This window comes from Gallus gallus, chromosome 3 (assembly GCF_016699485.2).
Source record: "Gallus gallus isolate bGalGal1 chromosome 3, bGalGal1.mat.broiler.GRCg7b, whole genome shotgun sequence".
Taxonomy (NCBI): Eukaryota; Metazoa; Chordata; class Aves; order Galliformes; family Phasianidae; genus Gallus; species Gallus gallus.
The window spans coordinates 42,774,382-42,794,764 of record NC_052534.1 but is presented as its reverse complement, the minus strand read 5'-3'; the positions used below and the strand labels follow the sequence as shown (position 1 = coordinate 42,794,764).

Below are 20,383 nucleotides of genomic sequence, written 5' to 3'. Positions count from 1 at the left end.
ATTCAATGTCCATCATAGCTCATACTTTATCCATCTTATTTCCATTATAAGTTCAAAATCTCACCATTCCAAAACAACATCCAAACAAAAGGCTTCCCAGATATGAATGCCATCTCAAATCAATTACCAGCCTTCACAATAATTTCTCTATTATCTTCCCCTCCTATTAATTCAAAGATTACACTGTTGACATGCTTTCTGGGAATTCTGGGGGGAGAGGGGAGGTAAGAAAACACCACTCTTGTAGCTAGTCAAGAGAATCTCGTTTTTCAAGTTCTTTAAAACTTAAATCCTAAGCAATAATGAACAAGGAGCATCTTTTTATTACACGCATTCAGAGAACATAACACAGAAGTGCCTGACACACCTGCATGGTGCTGCCAGAATGCAGTCATCATCAGACAAAATCAAATTCAGTGTTAGGAGGATGACATTTCCATTGGAGAAAATAAGAACTGCACCTGCATTTAGCCCTTTCTGAATCTCATTACCCTGAAACAAATGGAGACTACAGAGAACGCTTGTTATGAAAAGCAAAGGTCAAAAAAAAAAACCAAACAAAAAAACCCCCAAAACATCAGCAATTAAGCATTAGTTACAATAATTAGCAATTTTAAGACTTAGAGTTTTTTCATAAAAGGACAGATGGTTTGGAATATAGGAAATACTAGAAGACTCAAGAAAACACTCTAATATCTGTGCATGCCAGGAACCTCCATTTGAGTATCTCTTAATACTTTGATTATGCTTGGAAATTTGATAAACAGAGTAAATATTTAAAGCAGCTCAGCATGGGCATGAATTCACTCTCATATTGTATTTAAAATAACTAATCCCTCGCTGTAATGTGCTGAATGTTTACACGATTGTGCTATTAACTCACCAGTACAGGTAACACTGCACCAACAACTAAACCTAACTTGCCCTCTAAATCCCTTTAGAGATGTTTAACACATTCCAGACTGTATAGCCGTGCATGTCAGCTAGGGCTGGCTACACTAAAACCATAAAGGAATATACGTATCCTCCAAAACCACAGCATGCTTCATGTTTCATTCTCCCTTATTAAACCTCCTTGCCTCTTCCAACTGTTTGCATCTTACTTTAAGGCCCTTCACAGCCAAGATTCTGCCTTTACTTATTTTGTACTCTTTTTAATAAGCACTTTGGCACTGTATGAACATCAACAACACAAAAACAAATAACAGAGAGTGCTGATTATAGACATTTTTTTACCAGACCTCTGAGTCCCTTATCCATTAACCACAATCTTCTATGACACTCCATCTCAAACATGGTATCATAGAGGTGTAACAAAGATCATGTCACGAGTCACTCTGGCAGTTCACAATGCTGATGTCAGAAACACAGAAGTCAACTGAAAACTGCAGCACTGAATTAGCTGAGACCTTGCCCTTGAAGCCACCAGTGTTTGAAAGGCCCTGTGGTAAGTATGCAGCTGTTATAGCCTTTTATTATTATTATTATTATTATTATTATTATTATTATTATTTTCCCCCCAGATTTTCAGCCTGTGCTTTGCATTAAAAAAAGGCAAGCTTTGAAGAGTGGATAAAGGAGAGCTTTCTGGACAGAACTTCACATTCTGTCCATGACACATCAGAAACAAAGTTACTAGGTCATAGACTGAGTTACTATTATTACATATAAAAAATGCTAAAGCAGCATGAAACATCCAGTATCTCATCTGGCAACTGCATTTTTCAGGTGAACTCGGAACTATAAATTGGCCATGTATCATGTCCTGTACATTTAAGTACTCAAGTACAGGTGACCCACTGCCACTGTCACCACTGCTGAGATGCACCACCCACCACCTTACTGTGCTCACATCCAGTGTTTCATCTCCATAAACATTCAGCAAGTGTCGATGAATGTCAATGGGTGCCACTTTTTCCGTATGGAGGAATTCAATTCCTCCCATTTTCTTCATCCACACTTACGTGTCTGACACCATTCTGTCAGACTGCCCCTCCGCTGCCATCTGTCACACAGTAATAACATGTAGCGGGATAATGGTGGGAATGTTCAACCTCTGCTGCTGTATTCACCAAGATCCACCTCTGACATCATGGGCTAACATAATGTAGGAGGCATTCGTTTCGGAGCAGCCCTCGTATATTAGTAGTGTTTAAAGACTTTATTGTGCTCTTTAACTCATACATCTAGTACCAGTCAGTAAGATTCAGTTGCACAGAAATACTAAAATGTTCAATCTCAACAAATCATAAGTAATTATAATATTTTTCTCAACCATTACAAAAGAAAAAATCATCTTCCTGCAAGCGAGTCAGAAAAAAATACTTTTCATTCAAACAAAAGGTTTGATAAGAACCTCCTCAGAAGAAAAGTCAGTAAAGCTCCTACCGAGGTAAACGCAAAGATTATTTCTGAAGACAAGACAGAGGGGACACAACAAGAGTTTGAATCAGCTTTCTACATGCCTAAAAAGAGCTCTCCATATTACAAATGGACGGGCTAAGCAGTAAGAAGCTCGAATTCCAGTAGGAAAGATTTTGTTTCAATATTAGGAAAAGCTCCAAAGCTGATGCTATAGAAACATGAGAGTAGATTGCCTGCAGAGTTAATGGGCTGTTTGTCACAGAAGGCACTGAAGACAAACCTCCATCACAAATCATTGTACTCAATGATCCCCAGCATTTCGAGAAATGGACTGCATGGCCTCTAGCAGCTCCTGCCCAATCTTCATATAACCCCCAAAAAGCATTTTTACAAATAGAAGAACTAACGCAGCATGGTTTGCTACAGATTTCTGTTCTACGGTTCCTCGTTCTTCCCTTCTCAGTCACATCTCTCATATGCCAAGTCATTTTCCTTCTCTACCTCTTCCCCCCATCCACCGACGTAAGGCTCGCCAAGTGACAGCATAAACCTTGACAGGTCATCTGGAACCATCTATACGCTGCTCACAAGAGGACCACTACCGCTGAGAAGACAGAAAAGGCAAAATTTTAACTGCCTTTGAGATGGAATTGTGCTTTTGACACTCCCTTTTATACAAAGCTATCTTTTTTTTTCTCCTTTTTCATGATTTTTTTTCTGTATCTTTTAGCCCTCCAAAAATGTATTTGGAAAAACAAATAGAGAAGCTACTTGAGGATAAGGGGAGAGACAGAAAGACATCTATAAACAGTGTGATAACATCAGGCTTCTCAAAAAATTGCCTTTGTGTCATTCTCCAATGGGGAAAGCTTGTTGAAAGTTTTTAATCTTTTCTAAACTAAAAATTCTACACCCCCCCCCCCCCCAAAAAAAAAAAGAAGAAGAAAGAAAAAGGAAATTTTATGACACTGAATTTCCTTAGCAAAGTTACTGTAAAACACAAAGAGCTTTAAGTCATCACATGAATCACTGACAATTTAATCAGCTTCTGGGAGTATGTCATCCTCATCAAGAGTTGAATTTAAGACTTTCAAAAAGTTCTTTCACTCCTTTTACGAACTGCTGCACCTACTGATTCAGCCACCCACACCACACTTAAGACTACCAGAAATTCAGACAAGAATCCAGAAAGCTAATACTCATCCTTACCGTCTAAATATTCTCCTACAAATGTAACCCATAGGTTGAAGCAGCAGCACGTTTTATTCATTTGTGAGAGATTTAAGAAACCAATAGGACCCTAAAATGGAACATCACAAGGTGAGAGTTCCTTTCACCCAGATGCAACAGTTTTCAAAGTCATTTTTCTGAAAGCCTTCATGTGAGCAGCACTGGGAGACCCCATACACTGCAAGAGGCAGAACAGATGAAAAATCCAGCACCAGATTCAGTTCATCTGTCCTAGGACTTTCCTTGAAAATAACTTCAGACTGTTAACATGCTTGGACTAGGAGCTATTTTTAAAAATAAAATCACTTGGCTTGAATGCATGTGGCATCTAGCAGGGACAGCTTTTTCAAACTAAATCTGTGTGGGTCACAGCTTCCTTTCATGCCAAGCTAAATGAACACTGCCATCATGGACAACAAAGCCCACAGTTTGGAGTTCTTGGGCTGGGACATCTTCAAATCCTAAAATGAGAATGTTTCACTTCTTTGAAGTGAAATAATATTTTCAACAAAGCAGATGTCCTTCTTCTAACCTTCTTCATTAGCTACTTAATTTACATTATGTCTGACAACGTCTTTGCAGAAAAACCAGCTTTGAGACTTCTAAGCATCTCTGGGTAAAGGAAGTACAAAGTACATATTGCTGAAGTACAGAGTACAACGATGAACAGCAGGTCAGCTATTTCTTCTGGCTTGCTTGGAAGAAGTCAGTCAGCATCAAACAAACTGAGTATTTAAGGTGAAGAAGAACACAGTTGCATGACTTTTATGATTCAATTTTGGCTATACTATGAAAGCCTTTGAGACTTTTTCTTAGCAAAGGTTTCCATGCCACTGAAAAGACAAGGCAAGGTGTACAGTTCCCCATAATTTGAGTACCTGGTACAATGTCATTCAGCTGCCTGCAGATTTGTGGATAACACACAATTGATGTTTTAATGTGAATGAGATAAACATTTTTGCAATACTTCATTTGTTTTCTGTTCCTTGACTTTTACTGACATCCAGTGGAGGCACACTCAAACCTTTTTCAAGTGCGAACACAACAAATGCTTTCTTTTAAACTACCCCTAAATTAAGCTGTAAATGGGAAGGAAAGGCTGCCTTGAAGGTATTTGGTTTTCCAAAGGCTCTTCCTTCATTATTCTGTTCACAAAACATATTCTTTTTCAAATTCAAACCTTAAAACTGTTTAAATTACTTTCAAACACTACTTATTCCCATTTCAGACAAAACCATTCTCATGGGTTAATTTTTGTTGCTTTGGTGCAATTTCATGTTCTCCTCTTGCTGTTTATCAACCGACAAATATAGGAAAACAGGCTAGAAACAACGTCTGTTTCAGAGTCTGTGTCCCCATCGCTGTCAAATGAAGCCATGTTCTCATAATTATTTGAAAGAAGGCCAGTGTTTTATTTCTGTATGTGTGAACTCTGCTTCCTGACTGGAGGAAGACTGAATTATCATAGTTAAACCTTCACAAAAATACATGCAAGACTCAAAACCTCACAATGAAGCATGTGGGATCCATTAACCAGATCATTTTATGAAAAAATGGAAATTAAACAATCTTACCCCAACTTTTTTCTTACCTTTCCCAATTAGTAAAAGCTCCTAAAATCTGCACTTCTGACAGCTTAAACCCCAGCAATACAATGCAGTATTAGCTGATCTGGTAAGCAGCATGAAGCAAACTGTAAGCTCACACTTCCAGAACCTATCCTCACAGTACCAAGTGACACTTGGTGTGAAGAATGGTATACTCAGAAAAGCAGAGATGCCCTGAGATTCACATAATCCAAAATATTTCATAGCCCTTTCAAGAGAAAGAAAAGAGAAGCATCTCTGGATTTAAGAACATGTGATTAGTACAAACCAAAAGACACTTATCTCAGGGTGGAACATGTTCTTCCTTGAGTACTCACCTGCAAATGCCACTTAAGTTAGAAGGGAGCTCTGGACAATATAGGGAGCAGCTATGAAAAGCCTTTGCTAGACCATCAACTAGGGAAAAGAATGACAAGACTCATTAACTGTGGTGAGTCACTTTTCACCATGGAAGGGTGTTCTTTGCCTAGATAATTGGTAATTAACAGCAGGTGTGGGAGACAATCTTCTTTCAAAACACTTTTTTTTCTTCCAAATACATAGAATATATTTGTATATTATAAAGAGAAAGGCTCAAGCATCAATTTCTCAGGCAAATGGTCTTGACCTGGATAGCTTCGGCTTCAAAGCATTCTCATAGCTTACAGTGCTATATGAAACACTCAAAATCTGGGTCAATTGGTCAGCAACAACAGGCAAGATAGCTCCCTGAATGGTACCTACAGAACTGGAGAGACATGAGCTCACACTGCTTGACACACAGATCTGGTAAGTGAACAGTAATAGGAAATTGTCTTTATAGTCAAGTTATGGTAAGACAAACTGACACAGTGAGTTCCTTGCTCTTTTTATCTTAAAAAGTAACTGAAATTACAATATCAGTGATGGCCTGAAAGATTCAATACTAACCATAATCTCAAATTCAGGCAAAACTCATTTATCGACATGTGTCTAAAGTGCGTGGTTCAGTTACCCCTGAAAAAGAAGGAGTTTCAGCAGATTCTCCTCATCTTAGTTCCAATACAACGAAGCAAGTGGGCAGTATAATCACTCATGTGTCTCTGTGAATGCAAGAGCAGAGCATGCTCTCTGAAATACGTAACGACTCCCAAGACAGAGTTCTGGCATGTCTCAGATAATCCATATGACCTTCTGGCCTGTACCTCAAACAGGAACGCCTTCTTTGTTTGTTGTCTTTGGCACAGATCTTCCTCTTACTTCACCTCCAGTTTAAGCTCCCTGCTTTCAGAAACTATTTCCCTAACAGAAAGAGAGTGCTATCTAGCAAGGTTGGATGAGAAATTTCTTCAAGGGTAGAAAATACGTTCTGGAAAGCCTGTGATTATCTGTAGCCATCCTGTTCTTTATCAGGAAGAACTTTTTTCAAAAACAGCTTCATTGGTTGTTAAGTACTGTAGGTATCTGATCTATAGACATGCCATCTTACACCTTTTCATGTCAAAATGACAGCAGGATGTGGCCCTGACAAGGATCAGCTATCCCACTAGCAGTCAACAACCAGTCTTGCCACTGGCAGCCTGTGCAGCCTGTCCTAGTAGCCAAGCTGGGCACTGCAGATTGAATTCCTCATGGGAAGAATTGTCAGGAAGCAGGCCACCAGGATGCAATCCCAGAAAGCAAGTGCAATTCCCATAATTCCTAACTCTGGCTTTCCATGAACAAGGTACATCAACCAAACAGGAGATGATTTCTTGCTGCACTGGAAGGAATCCTCATAATCTTTCCATAGACATTTCACCACAGCGCCTAAGTAAGAGATCAAGGTTTAAAAACTGCATCCAGTTTCTGCAGTTCTGCTCCTCCTGCCAGCCCACATCTCAGCTACAAATTCAGCCATGCATTCTCTGCAGCAAGAAACTAGGCGGCCATTGCCTGCCTGTGCTTTGAGATGGGACAAGCAGCTGCTGCTCTTACGTGCTGTTTTATGATGGAGCTTAACTCTTACCACATTATTTGAGCAGCTTAAACAATTCTTCAGCTAACAACAACATTAGAAGTAAGGGTGTGACATTGAAAAGAATATGCAAGGAAAGCTATACAGTGCTGTATAATGTTCTGTTCCGAGAGAAACTCAGTTATCTATAAATATGAGAGCAACACCACCAAAAAGTTGTAATATTCCTCCATTTAAAAAAGTATGAAAATGAATAGAAGTGACAAATTTCAGACTTGCACTTCAGGACTCCATTTTCCTACATTTCATGCCACCAACTTGAAGAGCCAACTCCACCCTCCTTATGCACTCCTAAGTCCTAATGCAGATATACAGGCAGGGTGTTCAAGTTTTCTTTTTAACAGAAAAGTAAGTGCTTCTAAAGTACAAGCCAACAGACTATTTCAGAGAGAATTATGTTGTTCTGATGCTGGATACTAATCACACAGTACTGAAAACAGAGGACCTTTGATCATTACTTGCTTTCAGCTACCAGTGACTAGGGGAGAAGGTGAAGAAGTTAAAAAGAAAACAAAACAAAACAAAGCAATCAAGCCAATGAGATTGCCTTTCAGAAAGGGCAAAAACCAAATATTTATTAAAGCATTTATTTCACTCGCAAGCTGGCTTGACGTGTACCATACTTTCCAGTATTTCATCTCATCTGAAATGCCAGCTGTAAGCAGTATGTTAAATGCATTGACAAGCTGTCTCATTTCATATCACATGCAGTTCTTTGTTTTTTTAAGTACTTTCTTTAAGACTTTCCGTATTTTCTCCAGTGAATTATCTTAAACATCTTTGTTGTATAAGTTTTAATGTGGCACAGCCTACATCCATGATTTTGTTACAAATGATTGATTAATAACACCACCCTTTACACGTAGGCCACCATCACAACGGAGTTAAGAGCAAATTACTAGTAAGTGCCTCAGTGTACCTTCTTTGAAATACAAACTGTCATTTGGATTGTATTCAGTGCAGTTCATAGCACAGAAAGACAGCCTGGTACCAGAGTTTAAATATGAGAATATCATGTGAATGCTGTATTTTAATAACTGTTCCGCATACCTTGGATTTGATGTCCCACTTCATAAAGCGCAAGCCTAATTTTCACATGATCCTTCCCTCAGAACAAAATCCGCCTATCTGAAAACTTCAGCTTGCCAGATTGCTTAAGAACTGTGCATCACATTCTTGAACATTAAGTATGCTCTGTTAGTGCAAACACGTCAGTAAACATGAACTCGGGTGACCTGGTCAACAATATGCAAGTTAGACATTGACAGAAGGAACTCTTCACTCCCTGTTCCTTTCTGGGTATAATATGTCTTCTGAATAGAAAGTCACAGGCTGATCAGTGACTTTGACCATACTGTATGCTCCCACACCAGACCAGTGTATGTCAGGTAGCCGCATTACAACTCTGCATCAATTATGAACATCAAGATTTAAGATTAGATCATTGCTCTTGTAAAGGAATTCTATTTCCCACAGATCCTTCATAATTATAAATTAATTACATAACAACTACTAATCCTTAATTCCTAGTACGCACATACTACAGTGGGTAGCAAAATGCAGCTAAAAGCAACTCACTGATGTTCCCTATCCTTGACAGATTAACTGCAGAAGAAATGAAAATATCAATGGACTGAATACTAAAAGGTCTGGTCTTAGGATGGCACCCAGGCTTAGGGCAGTCAGAAGTTCCACTTCATCACATGCCTCTTTTGGCTCCTCTAACACAAGGCCAGGAGCTGTAGAGGAAACAAATTGTCACAGGAGACAACTAAGCAAGCTCTGGAACCTGCATCCCCAAAAACTCTTGTGGACCACTTCTCCTACTGAATGTCATTCTTCTGGCCTCTCTCACTTGACACCGCTTCAGACTGGGTATGGGAATATCTTGACTTGGGTGGCATAATGAGGCTATTTTATATAGTCAGCATGGACTCCATAAGTCAACTACTGCAAGGTTATGGAAAACTGTGGACACAGGTAGCTGTCTCACAAAGTTCTGCCCCCTGACTATCAACACCTCTGCTAAGCATTTGCAGTGCCATGGCTCAGATATTACTGAGCATCATGAAAAAATCATGGACCATGCATAAATAGCACAAATGTTGATCACAAGGTATACTGCTTAACAAGTTTTCTTAAAAGAAACACACATGAATATAAATACAGTAATACAATAGTAGAGTCACAGATGACTTATTCAGCATTATATAGTGACGTATACACTTATACAGAGTGTCTGTTTCACTTGAGTTGCACACATGCTATTAGGCGTTAGCAAGAAAAAAAAAAGTATTATCCCCTCATACAGTGGAAGTCTAGACAAATACAGATTTCCCAGAAGGTTTAGGCAGATCTGTGCTACCACGAGCAGGTCTGTGCATGGAATAAATACATACCTCATGGAGAGTGATGTAGTTTCAGTCATGCCTGCCTTCAGCACAAATCAGAGGTGGCTCTGTCCCTGACAGATTAATATTCTGAAGTTGAAAATAAATGAACAGGCTATAAGAAAACCTTTTAAAATGAAACTAATTTGTTATAACTCAAGAGTCCAAAGCCCCTCAGACTTTAATTTTAAAGAATATTCTGACATGGAATGGGTACAAGAAAACCAGCAGACCCAATAAATGCCTTCCTGACACCTAAAATATTTAGAAAATACAGGACAGCAATCAACAACAAACAGTATGATGCTGATATAAAATTAAAAATCTACATGTGCATCAAGAAAGCAAACAAAGAATGAAATTTGAGGTGAGTCAAAATATCTGCAAGAAATTATACATCCAGTACAGACCAGCTGAGGGCATGCTGTACTGGTTTTCTAACATACAAACAGGAACATTGAGACACATTTGGGTCAAATTCTTATTACACCAAGCATATGCAAGAAATACTTCACTGTAAAAACATGAAACATGTTTCCCCTTAACCATCTTTCCAGAAATAAAATGCAATTTTTTTAATTATTACAAATTACAGATAAGCTTCCTGAAATTTTTTCTTTTTCATAATAAAATCATTCAACGTTGTTTACAACTTTGAAAAAATATACAGCAAATAGGGAATAGGAAAAAATGCACATCCTTCTAACCTACCGCAGGGAACACCTTTAGCTTCTGCCCTGAAGAACAGCAACTATTGCTCTATCCCAAGGCATGCACAGGGATAAGTAGAGCACACCAACTGATTTTGCATGTTTCACCAGAACCACTGAGAGGTTCCATAATGCTCTGAGTTACAGCAGGCCTGAAATCACAACAGCCTGAGCACCAGAGGACCAGCCCTGGGCCTGAAAGCTGAAGCCAGATGCATGTTGAAAATAGGGTGCAAACTCTAAACAGAGTAGGTGATTAATCAATGGAACTAGCTACCAAGAGAAGCAGCAGACTCTCCACCCCTTGAGATCCTCAAATCATGTCTGGATGCTTCCCTGGACAATCTGCTTAGCCAAACAAATGTTTCTCGGTACAAGACTGTTGAAACGGGTAATGCGAAACTGCCTGTACTGCAGAATGAATCCCACGAGGAGATCTAATGTCCCTTTTGGCCTTACGTCTTGGATCACACTAGGAATCACACGCAAGTATTACTGCCAGGTCAGGACCCTGGACTGCAAGTCACTTGTGAAAAGAGATACGCCTTCATACTTATTCGTAAAACACAACACAGATTCGATTCATATAGAGCATACAAAGAACAAAACTTCCAAGGCCATTATGAAACAACATGGCGAACATATTATGTTTTTTTTCCCATCTTGACTTAAAGAAACATACCTGAAAGAAATGTGGTTGTAATTAACTCCTGGGAAAATTAGTCTTCTCAATTCCACAATTTCACTTAAAAACGAGCTATATTTACATCAATACAACATTTAAAAGAAAATGTTTATACTTTATTACCCCTATTTCTGTAGTGACTTCGAGACTCCTGTTGAAAACCTAACTAATTTCTAATGGCTTGGAAAATCTATCTTGCACCATCAACCTTAAAAAATATGTGCATCATAGTGCTCCTTTAAGCACATAAAAACTAATAATTTTACATGCTTATAAAAAAAATAAAAAACTAATCTCTTAAAATCCTTAGATGATCTCTTTGAATAGCAGTCTTTGCTTTCTTCCTGTAGTTTAGGTCAGCAATCAATAATCCCAAGTCACTTTAATTGTCTGGTTGCACTTTTTTTCATGATGTTGCAACTAAAAACTTAACGTTTGAAAAGAATTCCTGTGCTCATTAAATTAAATGAATGATAAGTAAAGCTACATGAATGTATATTTTTCCTCATTTCAGCTGTTAAATAATAGTAAAATCTCCTGAGCTTGGATTAACTTCTCTATGTATATATATATATATATATATATATATATATATACATATATATTTTTTTTTGGAACAGGGATAAGTAAGAGAAAGAAGACAAGAAAGTGTCCAGTAGTATAAACCCTCCTCACTTCCAGTCTTTCCTCTTTTTATTGCAACAAGTAATATGCCACTTACACCAGAACTCAATGTATTTTGTTTTGAACAGTAACAAGAGCGAAAGAAGACGAGGCCAGACTCACAGCTTGCAAGAAGTCATCAGTCTCTTTACCTTGTTTCTAACCCAGCAAAGTCTGGTCAGCATGCATGTGCATGTGCACGTACACACACACGCGCGCACACACACACTGCCCTTCAATCCACATTAAATTGTTTTTAGTGCCCAAGGTAATTTGAATACATTTATTTTCTCTTTAAGAAAAATGTCCAAGTATTTAGACATGTAATATGCAAGGAACTCTCCATAATCTCTCCTGCTAGAGCTGTTCTAATACACTAAATATACCCCAGGAAATGGACCACAGCACTCACACGTGGGAGCTGGGACACCCACAGTCTAACTAGTACAGCAACAAGAGGGGGGACTGCATACTCTCTAGTCTAGATCTCCCTCTTGTAATCTCTTTACAGTACTCTTGACAAATAGGAGATATGACATTTTAAACTCCAAAAAGAGAAAATTTGAGTCTTCCCTTAGACTAAGAGATAGAAAGAAAATTCTCTTTTAGTCCTGATCGTTTTCTAATCTCCTTTCTTCCTGTCCAGTGAAAGTTATTGAGTTTAGAATTTGACCCCAATTTTCAAGTTGTCTAAGGACAAGAACTTGGAAGAAAGCAAGTTCATTTCACAGATGTGAATATTGGAAAGTGAGAGAAAGGAGGTCAATGTGTGAAAAGCAGCAGGAAATTCTTCTGCTGCTAACTTACACAGTAGTTTTGTTTTCTTTTTCCACTATAATATATATTGCTGAAATGTTTGTCACTTTTAAATACATAGGCAACTAGAATGGGGGATCGAGAATTGGCTAGATAGCTATGTCTGTGGTCAAGAGCTCTATAACCAGGTGGAAATAGAGCACAAGTGGAGACTCCTCCCAGGGGTCCATCTTGGGACTGGTTCTCCTTAAAATCTTTATCAGTGACAGAGAGATCAAGTACATTCTCAGCAAGATTTCAGACAACACCAAGCTGAATAGTGCAGCTGATACAACAGAAGAAAGTGATACCATCCAAAGGAACCTGGACAAGCCCTAAAAGTAGGCCCATGTAAGCCAAATAAGGTTCACAACAAGGCCAAGTTCAAGGTTGCTGCGCTTGGATCAGGGAAATCTCAGATATGAGTACATTCTGGGAGAACAACTCATTGAGAGCAGCTCTGTGAAGAAGGACCTGGGGGTTCTGGTGGATGAAAAGCTAGACATGAGCCAGCAGTGGGTGCTTTCAGCCTAGAAGGTCAACTGTATCCTGGGCTGCATCAAAAGAGGCATGCCTCATCCCTGGTGGTGTTCAAGGCCACATCAGATCAGGCCTGGGCAACCTAAACAAACAGGCGGCAACCCTCCCCACAGCAGCTGGGGTTGGGAATAGATGACCTTTGAGGTCCCTTCCAATACAAACCATTCTGTGATTCTGCAATTCTAAACTGATTTTTCTCTTGCTACCATTCATTTTTCTCATTTTGTTTTCCAGAAACAGATTGTATAGCCTAATATACAATTAATACAATAAATCTGCTCTCCACATCTCAGTAACACTTCTCTCACTTAATTTTGGGCATAGATTTTCATAGTCATTTGTCAAGAGGGACAAATTAAATTCTTTGAAATCTGAATTAGCTGTATGAAAGCAGAAGTAGACAGTTTCTCAACAGGCCTTTTTACATAGTCAGCTTTACAGATTCTGTCTACAGACTGAAGAATGGACGGAGAAAGAGAGACAGTGTTAGGAAGCAAAACAACAAAAAGGCTGAAGTTTATACACTAGTATTACACTTTTGGCAAAGTCATGACTCAGGAAGAAGATAAAACAGGTTTCATGAAAGGTGCATAAACTGTATTAGAACATGACAGGAAAGTGACTTGTCTCCATCAACATTTTTTTCTTTTGCACACATAAATATGACTTGATTTTTTAAGAGACTACAGAATCAACGTAATTGCATACGCCAACAATTTACACATGCTTCTAAAGCCACAGGAAGTTTTGCTACCAATATCCGTGGCAGACGGAACCATGGTTGGAAAGCATCATCATTTATGTAATTCACATTTTAAGTAATGCTTCCATCTGAAATTCTCTCTCTCTCCTTTCACAGTAACAAGCATTGCAGAGAACAAAAGCAAGAGAATAAAAAGTCTTTTTGAATTTACGACAGCAAACTCTAAAGAATGGAATATATCCCTATATCAAATACATCAACAGTGGACTACTTAAATAAACATCTAGCTTTGAAAAGATTGAAGAATTTAAAACAAAGTAGTAATGATCTGTTACAGTCATGCAGCACATTATAAATATTTGTTTTAAATAGTTCAATTTTTGTAATAGAATACCCACAAAAATAGTAGGCCCTTTTTAAAGTATTTTTTTCTAAACTGTTTCCAAATGTTTTAAATAATTTAATGGTGACCCTCTACACGCTGAAATTGGTCCTGTAAATGCTGCTATATCTGTAGAAAAAAAAATACAGAAATACAGAAATACCTATTTGCTTTCTTTCAGTCTCAAACAGAATGGAATTTTTTTAGCTTTTTACCTTATTTATAGGTTTTCAGAAAGGCGTAATGCTATGACAAGTCCTGCATGCTGTCACCTTGCAGGTTCAAGTTCATTTCCTTTACTCTAACTTCAAAATACACTGTTTAGAACCAATCCTTTATTTTGCATAGATATGCATAGCATCCTTAACTTTGATGAAAGCAGATTAGTATACAACAGATGACATATCTCAGAAAAAATAAACTGAAGTGCCACGATAAGTAATCATTTTGCAAACACAGGAGACAATTTTTTGTTAATGTGGTATAAGCAAGAGCAGAGAAAAATTAGCAGCATCTGGAATTTTTATAAAATATATACCTCTTCATTAGATATTTATAATCTGTGGAGTTAGATGAAGGTTGCCAAATGATGTTTATGTGGTCACAGACATTCTCATTTTTATGTAGTTAAACTGTGATGCAAAATCAGTACTCAAAATGGACATAAACAAGAAATAAGGTCCAAAGGCATCTCCTACGGGAGCTGCTCTATATCAGAGATAAAACAGTTATAAGAGAGGACACTCAACAGTTAAGTTGTTTCTTACAAGCACCACTGAACTAGTGAAGAATAATTTCTGGTGGTGACCTGTAGCTTCTAAAATAGAAACACGCAAGACAGGGAAAATGTATCTAGACTCAAAAAAAAAAAAAAAAAAAAAAAAAGGCAAACAGGCTTTTTGTTTCTAGATAAATGAACCTTATCAATTCTGGACTCTTTTCTACAAACCAGGATAATTTTAATACATGTTTGGAGGTGAAATGCAGGTTTTCCTTGCCATTCCAGCGCACTAGAAATGAGGAAACTCCAAGCATACTCTGAACTCTGAAATCCCCACCCCACCCCCTCCCTTCACTATTCTTTCAGGGAATTCAACAACTTTCATGTTAAGGAGCAACTTATAGTCTAAATTCATAGAATTATAGAATTGCTCAGGTTGGAAAAGACCTTAAAGATCATCAAGTCCAATTGCAACCTAACCATACTACCCTAATTCTAACAACCTTCCACTAAATCATGTCCCTGAGCACCACATCCAAATGGTTTTTAAACACATCCAGGGATGGTGACTCAACCACCTCCCTGAGGAGCCTATTCCAGTGCTTAACAACCCTTTCTGTACAGAAGTTTTTCCTGATATCCAACCTAAACTTGGAAATGGCAACTTAAGGCCATTTCATTATGGACATTACTGAGCACCTCCTCAGGCTGGCATGTAACGCTGCTACCTCCACTGTCCCCTGTAAACTTTTCCTCTGCAGGTACCTTTCCTCTCTTTGTGATGTGCCTTTCTGTAACAGGATACCCCATAAATTTATCACCATGCCAAGAAGGCTCAGTCTCATGGGAGCACAGGTTTGCTTGTGGCACCATCAGAGCAGTGCCTGGACCCGACTAACCTGCTCTCAGTTGTGGGAAATTTGATCCTGATGCACTCTTTGTCCATTAAGCTCACTGATGTTAGAAATAACATAGACCTTCTAAGTCCTCTAAACACAGGCCTCTGGCACCTCTAAATTACAGAAAAAAGGAAAGAGAATAGTCAAGCAACAGGAGGAGAATTCATCACTTCAAGGCCTCAGAGGGACAGGAATTGTGTTCATGGGATTGCAAGGGGAAGGTGCTAGAGGCCCAGCAAAGCAAGGGTAGGGAGCAAGCCCAGTGTCAAGGACTCTAAAGTCACTATGCAGGGCTGTACACAGCCCTTCGAAAATGCAATCATGCTACAGAAACACACACACACACCAAAGAAAGCCTTAAACATTTTAAAGTAATTTCTCTTTTATTTAATTCTCATCTGACGGCCAAAGAAAAGTTATAAGCCAAAATAGATTAAAAGAAGATAACAATCTAAAAGCACTACAACTGGAATGTCATTTTTCTTTGCTGAGGACAATAGCTGTACATCTACCTTTAACATCTTATTAGGAATAAGTTTTAAATCTTTTCTCTCAACCTACTGATACACGGTGCTGTATTTTTATTCTAGCTGTCACAATAACTTTATCTTCAAGCATCAGCTCACAGAATCCAATGAGTCAGGTGATTGTGTAAGAATCTGAAGAATCATAAAATAACAATAATTTCTAGTTATTGTAGTTGTAAAGAAAAAGAAAACAGAAAGTCTGGTTCAGTGATGCCCTTATGACTCAAAACTTGAAACAGTATCATCAAATACGCTGCGTTGCTCCTAGATAAATTTGTAGATTCCTCTCCATAGATAAAAGCTTTTGGATGATGGCAAATGGGTAAGAGGTCATTAGCCTGCTTCGCAAGTATATCCCTCAAAAACATGAGATTCTCTTCAACACATTAATTAACTTTACAGGAGAGATATAGGAATCAATAGACAAATATCACAGAAGTAAAATGTATAATTTCTCAAGCTATTTATATGTATATGTAGGAAAAAAAATTAGGAAATACATGACCTTGTACTCGCAGCAAGTCAAGAAGTAGCTTCCTCACAGAAGCAGTCTTCCTCAGAAATTCCCATATCAGAGCACTTTGAGAATTACGTGCTTTCACCTTGCTCAATTCCTTGAACTCGCAGAACTACTTTAGGTACTAGCTTCCCACCCACAGAGAGTATGTTGCTTCCCTTTGTTAGGGATTTGAAGTCTGACAAAACTGATATTTGAACTCAAATGTGGTCATTGCATATTTTAAAAATGACTTAATTGAACAATTACTGCATTAGGCAAAGAGAAAGTGACAGTAAAACACATTTCAGTCCCTAAATGTTAAATAAAGCTGGATTGGGCTGCAGTCATTTGTGTGCTTAATGTAAGTATGTACGTATTGAAAAATTACCACTGAAACTGAGTCATTAACCTTATTTACATGAGTGTAATCAGTATCAAAGGAGAGGCCTTTTCAGAAATGATGGGAGTTCCAAGGCACATTGAGAAGTCAGCCAGGAAAGTTACATCCACATAAGATTCACGTGTATTCTTGGCTCTTATGACAGCTGCTTTTGCACATGAGTATGACACTCACCACAGGCCACATAGAGCACGTTAACACAGAGAAGTTCTATAAGAGTCCAACACTATCACAGCAAAAGGAGCAGATTACCAAATTAAAGAAAAAAAAGAAAAAGCTAACTTGCAAAAGGTGGCTCAGTGAAAGCAGCCTTTCCTCCATTATAACAGAGCCATATATATTTATTATCACAGAGGGTCTTAACAGCTGTGGTGAAAGTTAAAATTACGCAGCAAAGGGGAAAGCTTTGCATAGCAGAGCTAAGCTGATAACTGTAATTCATATCTGGAAGTGAAAACACACATTCTGAAAAATTCTGTCTAGCACTGGCAGAAGTGATAGCCTGTTTAGCAATACAGATAGCCCCGAACACAACAGCTCTGTGCTCTCACTGAATACTTAGTCCCATCAAAATCCAAGAGATGATACTCAAAGACCATTGCAGAATCTGGCCAAAGGAATTATGTGGATCTTTTGATCCAGAATCATGTCCATCAACTATGTATCATCGGTAAATCTTACACCAGAGAGGAACAGACAAAACATTCATCAGGAAAGGTCTGAATACAGTTCACAATGAGAAGGTAAATGAATGAGAAACAATTCTGCTACTTCCCAAATGAATGGCGTCAGCTTTCTTTAAGGTTTTTACTTTCCTATCTATAAATACATAAAAGTAATCACCCTTTAATGTTCACACTAACAGCAGTGAATCAGTGGCAAAAACTTGAATACGCTCTTGAGCAAAAGTTAAACAACATTATGTTGAGTCCCTCAGTTTCTCCAAAAGGACCAATAAGAAAAATAATATATATATATTATGTTTACTACCATATTCCATAGGAAATATCACCAAGTCTAGCATAGATTATTCCACAGTTATTATCAGTCAGGGTGATAAAGTATATATTTCATTTTTTATCCATCAGGAAATAATGTCTGCCCTTACTTAAAATAGGAAGAAATATAGTCTGTGTGATTTTACAGACAAACTAGAAGCTTAAATGCAATTTGGTTCTAAAATGAACACTGCTGTTACGTATAGAAATTAAGGGAATGGAAAACAGAAAATGCCACCTCTGAGATGGAAAGAAACCTAAGCATGCTTGCTTCACTTTTGTAAGGGCTGGAGAATCTTCCACCCTAGAACACTAAAACACCTGACACAGGAAATTGCAAATCCAAGATGACAAATTTTTAATAGTATTTTTATTTTTTTATTTCCTCTACAATTCCATTTGAAGAGAGAGAGATGGTTGTACACTTGTGAAACACTGGAACAGGTTTCCTAGTGAGGCAGTTGATGCCCTGTGCCTGTTAGAGTTCAAGAGGCATTACAGATAACGCCCTTCCCTTAACAATACAGTTACTATTACTAATTATCAAAGACAGGTAGTGCAAGAAGAGCCTACTCTTTCAGAGGATAGATAATTTTCTGAAGAAATAAAACATGGTAGACCTTACCTACATCGATTTTAATAAAGCATTTGGTGATGCGCCATGAGGAAAAATTGCTAAAATGGGGACTCAGGGAAAAGTATTATATGCAAGAAAACAGCAAAAATGGGGTACTATGAAAGTTGTACTCCAAGTCAGAGAAGGTTTAATGGAGTATCTTCAGACTTAATCTTGAGACCAACATGTTTTATAACAACTTTGGAACAAAAAAAATAGGTATGAGATGACAAAATCTGCTGTAAAGGTCATGCCCTGACTCTCACCAATACCACTGTGATTGAAGCATCATTCCAGAAAAACTAGAGGGTCTAGAAAGAAGCTGAAATATGATAATAAGATCATAAAGTGACAAACTTAATAAAAAAATTAAGTTTATAGTATAGATCAGTAGGGGCTGAGCAGGGTGTAATCGCAGGATCGATTAAGTGATGACACTGAGCCACAGTGGATCAAGCAACCATGAAAAAGGCAAATGTGACTTAACAGTGTGTCGGATGAGATATCTGACACATGTATTTCTCATCTAAAGTTCTGTGTGCAGTTCTTGCTACTTGCACACAAAAAAGAAACAGTTAAACAGGAGAATGATGCTATGAAAATTAGGACTGGGAAGCTTACTATCTTGCAACAGGAGGGTAAAGAGAATTAGGCTTATTTAGCTCTGCAAGAAAGAAACAGAACAGATGATTAGCTCTTTAAAATATTTATTAAGCAGCAAGTTGAAGAGAGAGGAAACTTATAAGCTAAAGGAGAGAATGTGTGAAGCAGTTCAGGCTGATTCTGCATAGACCCAACTGGCAAATAACCTCCAAATCTATCTTGTTTAACAGAAACTAAACTGGTTTTGGAACTTGCCAGAAGGGAGAAGAGCAGCACATTTGGGGCCAGTGACTTAAACTTCAGTAGTTTTTGACTTTTACAGCCACATTCAGAAGGGACTCATGCTGTTGCAGTTCAGACTCTAAATTTCTCCAGGGGAAGCGTTTAACAGAGTGCTTGAAGGAAGGAAGCAGCCTCAGCAGTTAACTGTTGTGAGGTTAGAAATAACACAACTAGATAACCAAAATTTACCTCAGGAGAACAAAGTATTCAAACTTCACACTTCAAGTCCTGTAGAAGCTCTGCTTTCACAGTAGTCTGAGCTAGAGACAACATAAAGCAAAGGAGAACTTTAGAAACGTTTTGCATAGCAGAGATCAAGAGTCAGCGACTGCTTGAGAATTGGACTTTGCTATTTCACGTGATTCTTAGTTCCAACACTTGGAAGGAGTTAAGCTAGAAACATGAATAAAATAAACTGAGAAATACAAGTGAAACAAACTCGCAAAGCTTATTAGTGATATGCTGATAAGTTATTGAAATTTGGCTAAACTTTAAAGACAGGATGAGGGTGGCTCGGGGGGAGTGTGTACCATTATGCAAAGTACAGAATTTCAAAACCAGTAAGTCTGAGTGACAAGCTGGTTAAGTTAATTGCGAGTTAAAATGGAGCACTAAAAATTACAGGGAGCATAAAGCTATGGCATTGTTACTTCTAAAAAGAAAAATCAAAGGAATGTAATGATGGTATTTGAGGTGCGTAGGGGAATAATGAAGCTAGGAGTAATAAGACTGAAGAATAAAGATTTTCTAAAATATATTTTAAATATATTGGAGTGTTGAAAATGTAAGGGAAC

At 38.1% G+C, this 20,383-nt stretch overlaps 1 protein-coding gene across 1 annotated transcript in view; it reads right to left on the bottom strand.

Moving 5' to 3' along the window:
- Window positions 1-20,383, bottom strand: part of PDE10A (phosphodiesterase 10A) — a 348,909-nt gene that overhangs the window by 233,203 nt on the left and 95,323 nt on the right. The window lies entirely within an intron of this gene.